Raw genomic sequence first — 17,073 nt, forward strand, 5'->3', positions numbered from 1 at the left:
ATAAATTAAAAAAGAAATCTCGATTTTTCTCCATTCTTCTTCAATATGTATCAATAAAACCCTCATCTTTAACTTATGTCAAAAAATCTTGATTTTCTTATACTCCAACTTACAAACCTCTTGCTAGACAAATTTTTAGGGGGAAGTAGAAGGTCATGGAAGTCTAAGAGTTTCAAGACAATGGGAATTGAGAGAAAAATCAAGGATTTTCTAAATAGTGGTTAGAGATAGAGGCCTACCTAGAATGGAATGGTGGATAGTCGTCACCTCAATAAAGTGTTATATAAATGTCTCGTATTTTGTTGGGGATACGCTGAGCTACGAGGGTGCAAGGGGCAGCTCGTCCCTGCCGAAGGGCTCCAGGGAATATTTTTTAGGGTTTCAAAGGGCCATTATGTACTATTTTCTTAAGGACATGTTTTCTCTATTCTTGATTTTGCCATAGATCTCTAGGGCCGTAAAACTTGAAAAAAAATAATAATGTGCTTGGATTCTTGATATGATCTGTGGACTTAAGCATACTGTTGAACCACGTAAATCATTATGTTTAGTGTGCGATTGTTCGTTCTCTTTGTTGCTTCATTTTTCACAAGGAATTTTCCCTTGGTCGCATCATCATAGTTCTCCCATGCTTGCAAGCCTAGAGCCCTAGTGGAGTCTGAGTCGTATAACAATGGAAAAAGAAGAGAACTTTAAAAAGGGAAAAACTTATATTCAAGTCTTTTTAATAATAGATTAATAAAATTAGATATATTTATTTTATATTCGGATTGGATATTATCAGATTCGGTATGTCAATATCCAAATCCGAATTTGATAAGCATTCAAATACTTAAAATTATCTAAATTCAAATTTGAAATCAAAATTTTCAGATAATATTCAATTTTTTCGGATATGAATTTAGACTCGAATTTTGATTTCCAATTATTAACTGACACCCCTATTCATGGTTCAAAATCTCGTTTTCAATTGATGTTTAAATTTTTGCAAAAATTGAAATGATATCGAAATAGTTTGAAGAATTCGAAATTTTGAATTTACATTTAAATAAGGTATTTCACAGGAGACCATGGTCAAGGGGCATGTCATCACTTCGAAAATACAACATTGGTGTCTAAAATATTTGATAAAGCATGAGGGCCTTGTCTAAATGACCAAGTCTTTAATAAAAGACCAAGGTCAAGAGGATATGGACCGAAACTTTGGGTTTTTAATGATAAAAATTTTGCAGCCTCAAAGGAAAAAAATCGCAAACGCAAAGAAGAAGAAGATTAACCTCTATCGTTACTTCGACAATCCAAGTATCAAGATTTCTTTCTCTCTCTCTTTGTTCTGCTATGTATATGGGAAATATCACTAAAAACTACATTTGTTTCAATTTCATCTCGGAATATTAAAAAATAGAAATATTTTGATGAAATATATCGTAACGAAACAAGATTTTGAACCATGCCCCTATTTCAACCTTGGGCAAAAAAAATTTCCTCATCTTCTACCTTAAGATTTTATCCACCTCAACTTTCAAGCTCTTGGAATGAAGTAGAAAATGATACATTTTTTTTGTTAGAAAAATCAAGGATTTTCTACAAAGGAGTCGAGGCAAGGTTAAAAATGATGAATTAAAGTCGAGGATAAATAAATTAAAAGAAATTTATTGAAGGTAGAAGAGCTTATAGATGACATTTTTTAGAGAAAAATTAGGTTTTTAGGTAGAGGTTGATGGAAAGGGCATTTAGGTTATGCTTCATTAGTTTATAAAAGAAGACCAAGGTTAAGGGGTCATATCATTAGCTTGAATTATAGGAGAACCTCAAATATAAAAGCGAATCCTCTGTAGTGTTTTTTTTCTTCTTATAGTCCATTGGATTACATTTCAACGAGAGAGTGCCACGTCATAGAGACTTTAATTCCTTTCGCTGAAAATTTAGAGTTCAATGTTTTTTCATTTTCATGAAAATCCTTTGATGAGGTTTAAAGAGTCGTGATTTTCTTACACCCCTCTAAGTATGTGCTAGAATCATATATAGATTTTCCCTCGGGATACACAATTGCACATCATCATAAATATGTGCAATTGTGTATCCCGAGGAAAAATCTTTTGTTCTAGCACATGCCAGGTCAAGAGGCGTCAAAAAATGATTATTCTAGGAAAAAGCACCGTAGAAGATGCGCTCTTCTCATATATTTAAATCCCCCAAAGAAATATAAAAAAATTAAATAACTTGTAAATTGATAATATATAAACATTTTGAAAGCAAAATAAATAAATAATAATAAAAGAAGCTTCCCTGAACTCAAACTTCAAAACATTGTATGACTGCAAATTAAGTCAAGTCAATTTGGAACTATTCTAATATTTCATTCCAATCAGATGGGAGAATCATTCAGATGTAACTTGGTTTTTGAGTGTTCCTTTGTCAATTTCTTTGACTTGACGATTAGAGAGAAACTTCTTGTATGACCTTATTAATAGAATGGTCTAAGGAACTTGACTTGTAACCCAAAAATATTGGAATTTTACCAAAATGGTCATGTAATTTGCAAATATTATTGATCCAACTGTGTTTTTAAAATATTTATCAATATATATGTATATATATTTATCAAAGGGGTTGTATACTCATTTTGGTAATTATTTATTTTTACCGAAATGGATATTATTATACGTGCATTAATGCATTGTCTTTGTAAGAAAATTGGTAATTAATCCCTAAGCATGTTGGAAATTGGCAAAGAGCACCGTGTGAAAAGGACGACAAGTCCCTATAAAACCTAATAAATTACTAAGAGATATTCGAATAGAGGTGGTAAGTCTCTGGTAAAAATTAGGAAATCGCTAAGTTTTTTCCAAGGTACAAGAAAAGAGGGTAATAAGTCTCCAATCAATACTTTAAGAAATAATGATGTTACAATGTCGTTACATTAGTGGAATGACTTTCTAAAGTTGGTGAGCCTAGTCGTCAAATGTCTTGTGTTGTTTCTCTCTTCATCCTCTTCGCTATGTTTTCTATGCAAGTCTATTTTTAATGTTGTCCGAGAGTTTAAAAAAGATTAAAATTGGGAGAATCCAAGAACGATTTTGGAATTTTTTTTTTTTTTCTCCAATGAGAGCATTGTAAGCACAATTTTTTTAAAGGTGACAGAGAGATTATGATATTTTGAGATGGTTGTAAATAGTTTACAAATCATGAAGAAAATTAAAGGTAATTTAATAATACCCTTATTAAATTGATGATATTAGTTTTACACCCTTGCAAAGTGCAAGATTAGGTTTATCCCTTAAGCGAGAGTTAATGTTGAGTTGTGTCTATGATTTAGTGGTAAAATTTTAATTTAGTACTTTAAAATTTTAAAGACATTTTAAAAAATAAAATAAAATAATTCCACCATTAAATCATCAAAAATCAATCAAAAAAAAAAATGACATTAGATTTTAATTAAAAGGGCTAAACCTAATCTTGCATTTTTCAGTATAAAAAACTAATAATATCACCAATTTTGTAGGGGTGTTAATAAATTATTCTAAAATTAATAAGGCCTCCGTATTTAGATTTTTTTTATAAAAAAAAGTAACCAGTAGCCCTTAATCATCAAGGGCTCTTTATATCTCAAGCATACCAAAACTAGTGAGTAACGGAAACCAATAACACTCAAACCGTTAGTCGCCGTTAACGTCAAAGACGGTTAAAACAGGGTTGGGTCGGTACACGACGTCAGAAATTAACGGCAAACGGCCAAACTCTCGCTTCACACCTGAAAAGGTTTCATTGACCGATGGAAATATCCACGTTCACGGTTCACACAAAACTTCAAAAGAAACCCTACTTCTATTCTTGTAAAATGACTGAAATACCCTTAAGAATCAAATTTTCTTTGTTAAGGCAGGCAGCCTCGTTGTTCAGGCATCTTTGCTATATGCAAAAAGACGGAGAAACCTAAGTTAATGATTGCTCAATTGGGGAATCTTTTACTTTCTAAATAAGTAATTACCTCAATAAATGGCCTTAAATGTAATTAATTCATCATTAATGAGAATTGTACTCTTCCAATTTCAATGGTTAAATACCTAAATTAACCTTCTAATTATGTGTAATTTATCAATTTTCATTTTTTTTATAAAGATTTTTCATGTATTTTTTTCCATTTTTGTTTTACTTCTATTTGGTAAGTTACAGGAGACATTCCCTAATTTGATTTGTTCATGCATAGCATGAAACATGATTTCACTTTACCCTAAAATGTCCAATACTTATTTCGAAGATAATTAGTTAACTTTGGATTCAATATGAAATTTAGCCCTAATTCTTATTTATCTGTTCAATTCTTCAATGTCAGTCGATTTGGAACACCACTAAATTTTGACCAAATATTCATTAAGACCTTGATTAGTCCACTAAGCTCTAGTTTATAAGCAAAGAAAATTACCTGATGATGACTTATTTTGATTAGCCTTTTGTTTTATACTTTACCAAAGTGTCATTGAATTTCTATTATTGTTTATAAGAATTTTAGAATCTTTAATATTAAATATTTTAATGTCTATCGTAGATTACCTATCTAGAATAGAAGAGAAAAAAATTATGTGATTTAGTTAACATTGCTAAAAGGACTGTTAAACTTGTTCGATCGGTGGGCGAATTGTTTTTTTGAAAAAACTTTAATTAAAGGACTCAACATCTTAAAATTGTGTCAAGTATTCGTGTAACGCTTTCCACGCTAGCTTATCACTTGATCCATATGTTAACGAGTTTACAACCTCTGACTTATCCTGAAAGTTAAAGTTAGCGTAAGAGAATATGATGCATCAATCAATCAAAAAAAAAAATTGATGCTACGACAATTGCATGGTCTTTTGAAGAAAGAGTATTCAATTGGTTTAATTGAATAACTCTTCTTGATCTCATGAAATACTTAATGATGGATATCCACAAACGTCCAATCAAGTTTAATGGTGGTCATTATCTATTTATGAAGTCCATCATTGTCACATCTCGCTCATGTTTGAGTCTATTGGAGCCGGTGGTCCATTAGATCAGGTCTATCATGATCTCTCCCATAAGCATACAAATACAAATCCTGCGGTTTAAATACAAAAACTCTCATTGAAGAGATTATTGATAAAATGAAAATCAAGATTGTGAATGGTTAAAAAAATAAGGTATTTTTATTGAAAAAATACTAATAACGGGAATAAAATGATTTAGGTTCAACGGTGACGATAGTGTCATCGTCAAAGAACGGTGCACCAAGATTTATGTGCTCAGTGGAGCTTGAGCTTTGACATCATAAAAAAACCTGAATTTTATTGATAATTTTTTGGATGAATATTACATGAATCCTAATAGGGTATTTATAGATATTACATCAACTAATATATGAAAACTAGCATAATATATAAATATTTTACTTTATTAATATTCTTAATGTAAAATATCCTAAATGATATTGTTATATATATTATTTTCCTCGTTACCTTCCTTTGTGATCAGATACATTGATAATGATACAATATATCTGACGCATCATATTATCTTACAATTAGTGACACTTAGCAAATTTATAAGATTAATATGAACCTTTGAATGATCTTTTGTGAGAAAATGTCAGGAGACAAGTGTTCAATTTTCATAGCAAACCGTCGTAACGTTAAGATTACATCAATCATTGATTATGAGATTAATATAATCCTTGATCTTCTTATCATCACAATGTGGAACATTTTCCATTCTACTAAGATGACGTTTATTGTGAGACTATTGATCTTCATATCGCAACGTGGAACACTACCCAGAATACTAGGATGATGTTTGTCGTAAAAGTAGTACGTGTAACATTGTCTTGAGAAAATATCAAATGAATATCCAAGGAAAAATTAGTAGTAACTCACTTATTAAATTTTTTTTTTTTTTTTAAAGTCTTCAATTTCACAATATAATAAATAATTATAAAAAAGTAAGATAAAAACAAATTTCACTAATAACTACCACTTTTTGACATAAAAAAAAGAAAAACTTCTTTTTATATTAAAAGAAAATGGTAAGGACGTTATTACAAGTAATTAGTAATTTAAATTGATGAAGGTTATTTTGGTCATTTAACTTAACTTTAGTAATTTTTTTATTATTATTTTTTAAAGTTTAACCACAGGAGTCCTGTGAAAAGGCCCCACATCTCTCCCTCTCTCTCTCTCTCTCTCCATATGTATATGTATAAATAAGTAAATAACCCTCTCAACCCGTTACGATTTTTTCTCTATTCTCCACCTCTCCTCTTTCTCTCTTCTTCTTCTCCTGTTTAGAGCTCGTTTTCTCCTTTTCAAGCTCTGTTACTGCTGGAGACAAAGATTCAAAGCCAGATTTCTCAAAAGCAACAACAAAGATCGGTAATCTATCCTTTTTCTCACTTCGATTTATTTTTCTCTTTTATAAACTATTGCATTAGATCATTCTGTTCTTCTCTTCTCTTCTCTTCGATCGTCTCTTAAACTCTTAGGTCTGTTAATGCTTCATGGATTTTTTTTATTTTATTTTATAATAAAACAAAAAATCCTATTTTGATTTATTTTCTACTTAGATTCTGTCTTTTTAAGCTTATTTTCTAATAGTTTTCTTGATTAAAATCTGAGATTTAGAAGCATTTAATCTGATTTTATTTTTTAAGTTTTCGTGAGTCGAAATTAAAGATCAGTCTCTTTGCTTCTTCTCAGACGAGATCCTTTTTTTTTTTTTTTTTACATTTTTGGCGCATGTTAGCAACTTCAATCGAAGATTCTTTAAATCGAATGGCTCTATTTTACCGCCATTTTTATTTTTTGGAGCAAGTTAGAGCGAGCGAGAGAGAGAGGGAAAACGGTTGATGTTCGTTTTTTCCCCTTCTGAGGAGGAGAAAATGAAAGGCACGAAGCGATCGATTAATGAGAACCCTCGTAATATTTTGTTCTTTGAGGAGTATTTTTGGAAATAAAAAAATTAATAAAATCTTTATTGTTATTTTCAAATGCGATTTTCTCTCCTTTTTCTTCGCTTGTGCATGCATTTCTTTTCGGTCCACGAAGTGTTGCCATTAGCCAAGGAGCACAAACAACTCTAATGTCACTCCATAGAAGTTTCCTCGAGATTCTCTACAGTAGAATCTTATTTCGGACTTTTCTCCTATGGGTCAGATTCGGGTTGTCAATGGGTAGGGTTTGGATCGGATCAAACCGGATTTGATATAGAAAAATCTGAAAAAAATTTATATATAAAATCTGGAATTGGTTAGTCTAGAACTGACCCATAGTTTAATCGGATCAGATCCTCATCAGAATCCAAATCCGTCTTCAGATCTGAAGTCATCGGGTCGGATTTTGGATCTGATCTGATCCATTGGCATCCTTATTAGCTTTCTGGTAATATGTAAACTGTTGAGAATCTGTAGGCACTAATCATCTCATCTCAAGCCTCAACCTCTAATCTTCTCTCTTTTAATAAAGAAAAAAAAGAAAAAAAACAGCAACTGAGTTAAAAGCCGTACACTTTGCATGCAATCCAACGGTCAACATCTAGTGGGCCCACCGACGTCTTCATTTTACCAGGAGATTTTAAATTCTCGAAATCTCACTATTTGAAGGTGGTCCACACATTTGAATTTGGTGGGCCATGCGAGTCAGAAATTTTGGAGAAATCTGGGCTCTCGCCTTAGGTTATAACGACACTTACCTCAAGGACGTTGGGGGGCTTGTTTGGATAAGAGGTTTCCATATAACGGGTAACCTCTTATACGACAAGAAAGTAATTAATTTTATACCTCCCAGTGAAATTGACTATTTTTCCTTCATAATAGTGGTTGGTAATTATTTTTCAAGAATAAAATAAACATCAAATAGTGTTATTTTCTTGCTTTAAGAGTATCCTATGTTAAATAGAAGATTTATTATGATACAATTGGGGTAAAAAGCTGTCTCAAATTTATCATTTTTTAAATAGTGCCCCATTCTTGAATGTTTCCAAAAATATATATTCGTAATAAGGGGATAGGTGATTAGAGAGAAAATATTTATTTTTGAAATATATTTTCTAGAAAAAATGTCTTGAGCAATTAATCTTCTTGGAAAATGTTTGTCTATATTTAATTAGAGATAAAAAAATGTCAACAACAAAAAAAAATTTGTTTTTTTTTCTTTATTCATGAGTGGTGCTGGAATGACCTAAAGATTAGACCTCATATCACACATCTTAAAGGAAAAGTGGATACGAACCATAAATACTTTTTACTCGTATCTTGAGGAAGAAGAATTTATGATTCACTTTCATGTCATGATGTGGGATGTGAGGTCAAATATTCTTTTTTTTATTTGCTTTTGAGAGGGATGGTCGGGAGAGTGAGGTTTTCTCAAGGAAATAAGTTGTATTGAAGATCTTCACATCCATTAGGAATCCAATCTGGTAATATATAGGAAAGTATACATGTTATATAATAAAATACACACTAGGAAAGTAGAGCAAATAGTACGACATATTGGTGTTTTTTAGAAGATATTGGGCTAGTACTTAGTAATTGGTTGGTAAAGGTGAATTTTGATTCAAAGTCACTGCAAATTGACTCCTTCAATTAGGCTATAATGGGTTAGGTCCAAATCCGGCCAAGTTCAAATTGAATCAAATTGGATTTTGATCGATTCTCAACATTAGGATCTAAATCCAATTCAATAATATTTTAATTGGGTCTGAATCGGGTGAAACTTTATTATTGAAACAATATGTAATATAATTTACGCTCCTTCACATTTGTTATTTAGATTCAAAGCTTAGAACATGGATCTGATTTTGAGTCTAGTCTGATCCATTTACATCCCGAGAATAGATTATGCATTCCTATGCTTTAAAAAAAATTAAGTTTTGTTCATCCCATTTGATATGATCCAATTTGGATTCAATCCACGGTCCATCCTAACCCCACTTATATGTAAAAAATAATTAAAAAGGTAAAAATATGTTTTTTGTTTGTATTTTATTGTCTCTATATTTTATTTATTTTTTAAAAAATCTGATTTTATGAATAATTTAATTATTCATGTATGCCTTGTTAGTAAGCGTAAGGCCCACCACCGACAGAAAGACCATTCAACAGGTTTAATAAACTTTTTCTAGGTAGTTTGTTGAAGACTGAAGGAAGTAAAAGAGACGAAGACGTTAATATGTTTATTCGGTTTGTAAAGCGTGTGCCATGTGTCGTCCCTACGATTGTAGGAGGTCCAAGTTTCTGGATGACGGTCGCTTTCAGCAACACGTGGCATTTGTTCTTTTTTAACTCTACCTTTCGTCTCCAGTGACAAAAATAATTTCTTATTGGGGGATTTAGGCATGCCCCCTCAATGTTTAGGTGAATATTAGATATATCCCTGTGTTTTCAAATATATGAAATGCCCCTTGACTTAAGGTCTTTTTGAGATAATTACTTAAATGCCCTCATCTTCAACCTCTAATATTATTATTATTTTTTTAATAATAATAACCCCTTAGTAATCTTCTCCCCAAAATGAATCATCTTTAATTTTGATATTTTATTTGAAGTTATTCAATTTTACTTCAATCCATGTAATTTTGTTTTCATTGTCTTTAATTATTTTAAAAAATTCCTTGATTTTTCTTTTTGAAAAATTCGTTTTCTTCCATTTTTCAAAAATGTTAATCTTCTTTTTATAGTTTGGAGGTTGAAGGAGATATAATTTTAGATTTAAAGTCAAAACGAACAAAAGATCTCTTAGATTAGGGATTTGGGAGAGAAAAATCAAGTTAAAAATTCATCCTGTTTTATTTTTCAAAATTTTTATTTTATTCTTTGATGGTTTAAGGCCGAAGGAGATAGAATCTCAAAAGTTACAAATCTGGGTAAAAATTGTTAAAATTGAGATCATTTTCAATCATTATATAAGAATAGACCAAGGTCAAGGGGGTATGTCATCAATTTGCAAAAACAACACGATAACTCAAATATTTATCAAAATGTGGAGGCCTGTGAAAATCGACCAAATAATTTTCTTATTATTTATTTAGCCTATCGTTTTCTCGCATCAATTCGTGAGCCAAGGTTGAAAGAGGATAAAAGTAATTCAAAAAGCTTGTCACAGACACGTGTCGTAGTCATTCGTGTCATGATGCTGCATGTGCATCCCGTGTTCATTTTTATCTCTTGTGTTCCTGAAACTTTATATAGCGAAAGCTCTTCTTAGTCTAAGTCTTCTTTGATTGCAGGCTAAGAAGTACAGACGGTTATTAGTTGATTGGTTGGCTGGATAGGAGAAGACTCTATAATCCAAGTACTGAGGTACGTATAAGTGACTCTGTACAACACTTTGTAACTTAGTAAAATAGCTCTGTGCATAGATGTTTGAGCTCTGTTCAATCCTAGGATTCCAATTTCGATTCTGTTAAGGTACTGTTAATATATTTGGTTCTGAAACTTGTTGAGTTGGATCTACTCAACCTGCTGACTCCGGGGCAGGCAAAAATTTGTAGCCAAACAGACCCCAAAATTTGTTAGTTGAAAAACCATGCATCAAAACTTTGATATTCTCTCTTCTCAAAATGCCACCTAGCATTCTTGCTTTTGGGGACATTTTTTTTTTTTTAGGTAGTTAAGTCTGATTGGTGATTATTTGTTCATTTCGACGTGCGCCTATTTTTAATGGGCTCACTAATTACTGGGCCCCACCTCTGGTGATGCATATGCAACATACATGTTCTGATACTAGCGGTCTTAATGGGATTCCATCAAGACAACAAATTTGGGCCCACCTTCACAGGACTTGTAGTATATAATGAATAGCACATTAACACCACACCTTTCACATCATGGATCTTATCATCAACTAGACAAGAGGTGTACAAAAAATAAAAAAAATAAAAAACGCTTGTAATCTCAAACGACGTTTGACGCATAACGTCAGATATACGTAAGCGATGAGTGGAAAAGAAATATTAGAAATCTCGATGTTAAAGGTTGTATATAATTTCTATATTATTATGAAAATAATAATTTATATAACAAAATTGAAACACCACTTAAAATAATTGGGTGATTTACACATACCACTACACTTTTTGGTGAATATTTGCGATATCTTCTTGTTTTCAAACCAATTAAAAGCCCCTTGATCTCATTCTTCTCTTGTAGATTAATGAAAAGTGGCTTAAATATCATTGTCTGTAACCTCTTATAAAAAATTCTGTTAAAGTTCTTCATTTTATACATTTCAAACCTCATCTTAAAACTCACAGAAAATCCTTGATTTTTCAACTCAAAATTTCATTGGTTTTTATTTTTTTCAAAAATCATATCAACATCATTGAGGTTTCAAAGTTGAAGATGATGGAATCTTAAGCTTGCTGATACGGGGAACGGAAATTACCCTAGAGTTTGAAGATGACTAGGTTTGTAACTGAAAATCTAGGGATTTTGGCTAAATGTTGGAGATGAAAAACCTAGGGGTCCTTTTTCAAAAAACATTAAAAATGTTTTTTATTTATTTTGACGGGTAAACTGGACAATATTTTCTTATTTGATCATACAGTGGACTTGAACCCTTCAGCTTAAAGTTGTTCCTAAGACCTTAAAGTTGTTTTGCATTGTATCAAATCAGCTGTACCAAAAATTAGTGGCAATAACTTGACTCGAAAAAAAGCCACTCAAAATTCACTCATTGACAACATATGTGCACCGAACCATAGATCTTTTTCTTCGGGATACACAAGGAAAAAAGATCTATGGTTTTGTACACACATCCACGTCATCAAGTGAATTTCTTGTAACTTTTTTCAAATTAGTTTATCATTAGAAAAAAGTTTAAAATATTAAAAAAAATCTCAAAAATAGAAGAATAAGAATATTGACAAAGATTTTATTGTACAATGATCAAAACACTCTTTACTTTTTGTACTAAAAAATATTAAAACAAACCCTTGGGAGGCATTTTGAATTCTCTAAAATTATATTTTGACATTTGATTGCTTAATAGAATGGTGATGAGATGTGGGTCTTCATCAAAGGAGGCTAACAACCAATTTTGCTTGCAGTTTTAATCAAATTCTGTGAGGATTTTAATGGCAATGAGATTATTTTCACGCTTGGGAGCAAATCAACAAAACATGGACGCCATCTCCAAACCCAAGTGTGATGAAAACGATGATCAAATCTGCATGACGACGACTCCCAACAGTTGTGATGTTCAACAAATGAGAAATTATGATGATAGCGGTATTGATGAATGTAGCGCATTGGATTCCGCTTATACTTCATGGGTTGTAAGTTTTATATACTTGTTTGGGATAAGGTGTAGATGATTCATGATTGATATTTTTATTTTTATCTATTTGAAATTTCGTTATCTTTTTAAATAGACTAGTTTGTCGAGTAATTTTGTTATATATTATTTTCCTAATTAATATCGCGTGCACTCTTGATCGACTTTAACAGTTTTGTGGAATTATGATGGTAATCTTGTTAAAATTTCATTTTATATAAAGATTCAGAGTACGATCACTTGAATTTTTAATTTTTTAGTGTTTTTTTGTTGGTTATTGATTTTTCAATTGTGTGGGTAATGCAGAAGAAATACCCTTCAGCATTGAGCATGTTTGATCAAATGATGAATGCAGCAAAGGGGAAAAGGATCGTTGTATTTTTGGATTACGATGGGACCCTCTCCCCGATTGTAGATGATCCCAATCGAGCACTCATGTCTGACTCAGTAAGTAATATATGAAATAATATTCGTAAGTAACACATTTTGTTACCTATCAAAAGAATTTTAAAAGATAAAAATATTATTTTATTTTGTATATATTATCATTGATAGATTATTCTAAATCCATTACTAGATCTTTTTTAAGGTTGTTTTATTAAGATCCGTGATTTTCCAACTCCCCTCTAAGTCAAACTCCTCGCAAACTCTCCCCATGTGATTATGCATAGAACCATAGGTTTTTCCTCGGGATACACAACTGCACATTCTTATAAATATGTGCAGTTGTTTATCCCGAGAAAAAAATCTACGGTTCTATGCACAGCCAAAAGGGGGGAGTTTGTTAGAAGGGGGAGTCAATTTATCATTGTTCTTTTATGTATTTTGTTAACCTGTACCCTAAGGGCACACGTTAAAGTGCAATAACTACACTTTAGAAATTGGATTTTGTACTGAGAATGCCTATAAAGAATATCTTTTTTACCAAAATCCAATTTCCAAGTGTATTTAACAAGACCCTTCTTTTATTAATGGAAGAAAATTAATTAGTTAGTGTGTATTTCATCAAGCATACTCACCCTTCTCTCATCTTTCATGGTTATTTTTTTATGTTATTGGTTAATAATTATAGTGATATAAATTGCAGATGCGGTCGGCAGTGCGCGAAGTTGCACGCTATTTTCCAACAGCTATCATCAGTGGAAGGAGCCGAGACAAGGTAATAAGCATGAATTTAGCATAATAGCAGAAAATTTGTCCTCCCAAAATTGCAAACAACAATTAATGTGGGAATTTTATTTATCACACAACTACCATGCATACCATTAGTGTGCATTTGAGTGGCAATGGATTGGATCAATCCAGTAGGCCAAAATAATTGGTTTCTGGAGGAATTCAGAGTGACCCAATAGAACATAGTTAACAATTATGGTTATGGGTCAGGCTTGGTTTATCATCCAACTTTTTTTAATTGGTTCCAGGTTTGGTTCTTTTGATTCCAAGCATAGTAACAAAGTTGGGACTAAGTAATTATTTGGCCGGGGTTCATTTTGGTAATTAATTTGGATAAATTCAAAAAACAATCGTAAAAAAATAATGGGGAGAATTTCAGGGAATATACAAATGATTAAAATGATGTTCTTGACATTTGAATGTTATCATATTCCAAGATTAATTGATATATTGCCAATAAATTCGTTAATTAACCAATTTAATCAGCTAATCCCTTATTCAGAAAATTTTACGAATTTTTGAAAAAAGTCCAAGAATTTTGTGACTATGGTTCCAAGTGGATTTCTATTCATGATAAAGTGAAGAAAATTTTGTTTTGCAGGTATTTGAGTTTGTGAAGTTAACCAGTTGTTACTACGCTGGGAGCCATGGGATGGACATAATGGCACCAGTGAAGCCTTTGAAGACGGTCGATGCCAACTATCAAACCAATGTAGTCGATGAGCAGGTTAGTGGTTCTATGTTATTGGTATTAACTCCCCTATCTTATAATTTAGTTTTTTTTTTTTTTTTAATGGAAGGGGTTAAACCCTTCATAAATTATAAATAAATGAAGGAATGCTTGAGCTTTCTTGTTCTGTAATTTCTCTAATCAACCCATTCAGCCAAATTGTCGTCTCCATGCCCTCGTGATCCTCTTTGTATATAAAATCTTCTCCTCCTTTTTTTTCTTTTACAACAGATACAAACGATAGTCTATATGGATCACCTCTCCTACTCAACATCCTTACATCTCACTTGGCCTCCAAATATCCACTCCAAGTGACCCAATGTTTCACCTTTAATTTATAGAATATAAGCCATTAAATATAAATTTTAAATTTTCAAACTTGATGTATACAATTCTCTTTCTGGTTTCAAGGATCTTATAATGATATGTTTGCCATACTGTAGGGAAATGAAGGTGTGCTCTTTCAACCAGCCAAAGAGTTCTTACCAGCAATTCAAGAGGTAGTTCACATACAACAATTTAATTTTACTCATTTAATTACTTAAAATGTACCTCATTGATTTGCTTATTTTATTTATCCATTTATTATCGTTGTTTCTTTTACATATATGTTATCACTTCTTATATACCATATTTCACATTTTATAGATAATAAAGGTGTTGGAGGAAAAGACAAAGAAAATTAATGGTGTCATGATAGAAAACAATGCGTTCTGTGTCTCTGTACACTTCCGTCGAGTTCATGAAGAGGTGAGAACTTATTCGTTTATTTTTATTTTTATTTATGGTTCAAATCTTAAGTTTATCTACCATTTACCATTTTATTAGAATCCCAATTTACAGGGTGATGAATTCTTAGAACTTGCAATTCTAGAATTTAAAATTTGATTTATATTAATTTTTGGTCAATAATAAATAAATAACAGATGCTTTAGGTGAAAATGCTACTAATTCTTCCATGCTTTTTTTTGTTTACTTGAAAATTCTTTAAAACATTGTCCTAATTTAGTGATTTATGTGTAGGATTTTCCCATTCTATCAGAGCAAGTGAAGTCATCCTTAAAGATTACCCTCGCTTTCACCTAACTAGAGGGAGAAAGGTATGATAATCCCTTCAACACTGTATGTTTTATGTATCTGATTGAAGCAATGTTTTAAGATCATTCTCACAAAATTCACTAAATTTTTTTAAACTGTGATTCTTCAAATTAATCCGTGGATCATCTAATTGAATTTTTTTTTTTTTTTTTCAATTCTGATCCAAAAAATCAGCTCAATAGTTATTTCGTATTGAACCATTCAATTGGGTCACCATTTGGGTCTGGTTTTTATAGGAGAGTCCTATTTAGTGATTTTAATCCTTACAGGGGGCTTGTTGTGTGTATTTCATGTACAGGTTATGGAGATACGTCCATCCATTAAGTGGGATAAGGGTCATGCTCTGGAATATTTACTTGACACACTAGGGTTTGGAAACTCCAGTGATGTTGTTCCATTGTACATCGGAGATGATCGAACCGATGAAGATGCATTCAAGGTATCAATCTAAACTTAGGATGGATAATTTTTTTCTCAATTTTTTCATTTTATATACGTTCCGTTCTATCAAAGTCCAAGGGGACAATCTAACGAACAAGTAGAGGCTTAGCTAACAATGACAACCCTTAGCACCTCATTCTAGTAATTGTAGGCCCTCTCCTACCCCCACAATACTATATTTCACCCTAACATGCTCTGGCCTAGTACTATTCGAACTTCTTATAGGCTCTAAATCGAAGTGCGTCAAGTTGTTCTGGCCGTAATCAATACTATTTGAAATTGGGTCTAAAGCCCCAACACGCCACATTTTTAGCTTGGAAGGCTACAGATAAAATTCGATGTCAATTCATCATTTTTAATGTCTCTAATTCAAGTCCAAACATAAAATTTGGTGTCACATTGGGTGCACCTTCAAACAATATTCTATTATCCTACATTTGAAATTTAAATGTTTTGATCCGAATCAAATCTAAATATGAAAAAGCTTGCAATGTGTATGTGTATGTTTCAATGGCAATACTCTTTATCTCAAATAGGCTTTAAACTTGTTACTAACAATGTTCTTATTGTCCTGCAATTTAAGGTTTAAATTCTAAGATCCAAAATCATTTTTTATTTTTTAATTTAAAGAATTTGAATCTTATTTATGAATCCCATTTGAGAAAAATCGTACAATTTTATTTGTGCAAGCTTCAATGACAATGTTTTTCTCAAACTTGCTCCTTCTAACAACGTTGTTATTAGCCTACCATTTTAGATTTTAATTTTGTGATCCAAATCAAATCTAGTGTGAACAAGTCGAATCTTATACATGTATCCATTTATTATAACACTTGGCTCTAGGCAGAGTGGAATGGAGGAACATGATTTGTTTGGCCGACCCCATATCTTTAGGATAAAGCTTTGTTGAATCCTTTTAGATAAAATCTTACAACTTACGACACGTGCGTTTTTGTAGGTTCTGCAAAGTAAAAGACAAGGCTACCCTATTATTGTGTCTTCAATCCCAAAAGAGACCAAGGCTTCTTACTCTTTGCGAGACCCATCGGAGGTGATGACCTTCCTGTTGCGCCTTGCGAGATGGAGGAGAAACTCCTCTAATGGTAGGTTAGTTTTCTAACTTAAATACTTAATCAAACTCTTGATCCTTTACATAATATCTATAGAAAGAGAGAGTAGAGGGAGTTATTTGTGAGAAGTTATGTATCTATGCTTCCCATGCTTCCCATTTGTAATAGATTAGTCTTGTAAGATATACTTTTATGTGTTTTTAAACTTCTTTAATCAGAATTAAGACTTTGATAACTGTTTGATTGCTTAGATTAGTACTCTAGGGATACTAAATTGTTT

General features: G+C 31.8%; 1 pseudogene across 1 annotated transcript; it reads left to right on the top strand.

The window, feature by feature from the left end:
* Positions 1-6,225: 6,225 nt before the first annotated feature.
* On the top strand, positions 6,226-17,028 carry LOC147390986 (putative trehalose-phosphate phosphatase C; annotated as a pseudogene). The gene is made up of 11 exons (XR_015183183.1): positions 6,226-6,383; positions 10,234-10,306; positions 12,055-12,282; positions 12,588-12,728; positions 13,369-13,440; positions 14,056-14,181; positions 14,628-14,684; positions 14,833-14,934; positions 15,208-15,284; positions 15,581-15,721; positions 16,682-17,028. The product of XR_015183183.1 is annotated as a putative trehalose-phosphate phosphatase C (transcript).
* The last annotated feature ends 45 nt before the right edge of the window (positions 17,029-17,073 follow it).

This window comes from Akebia trifoliata, chromosome 11, assembly GCF_017979445.1.
Source record: "Akebia trifoliata isolate Shusen 1 chromosome 11, ASM1797944v1, whole genome shotgun sequence".
Taxonomy (NCBI): Eukaryota; Viridiplantae; Streptophyta; class Magnoliopsida; order Ranunculales; family Lardizabalaceae; genus Akebia; species Akebia trifoliata.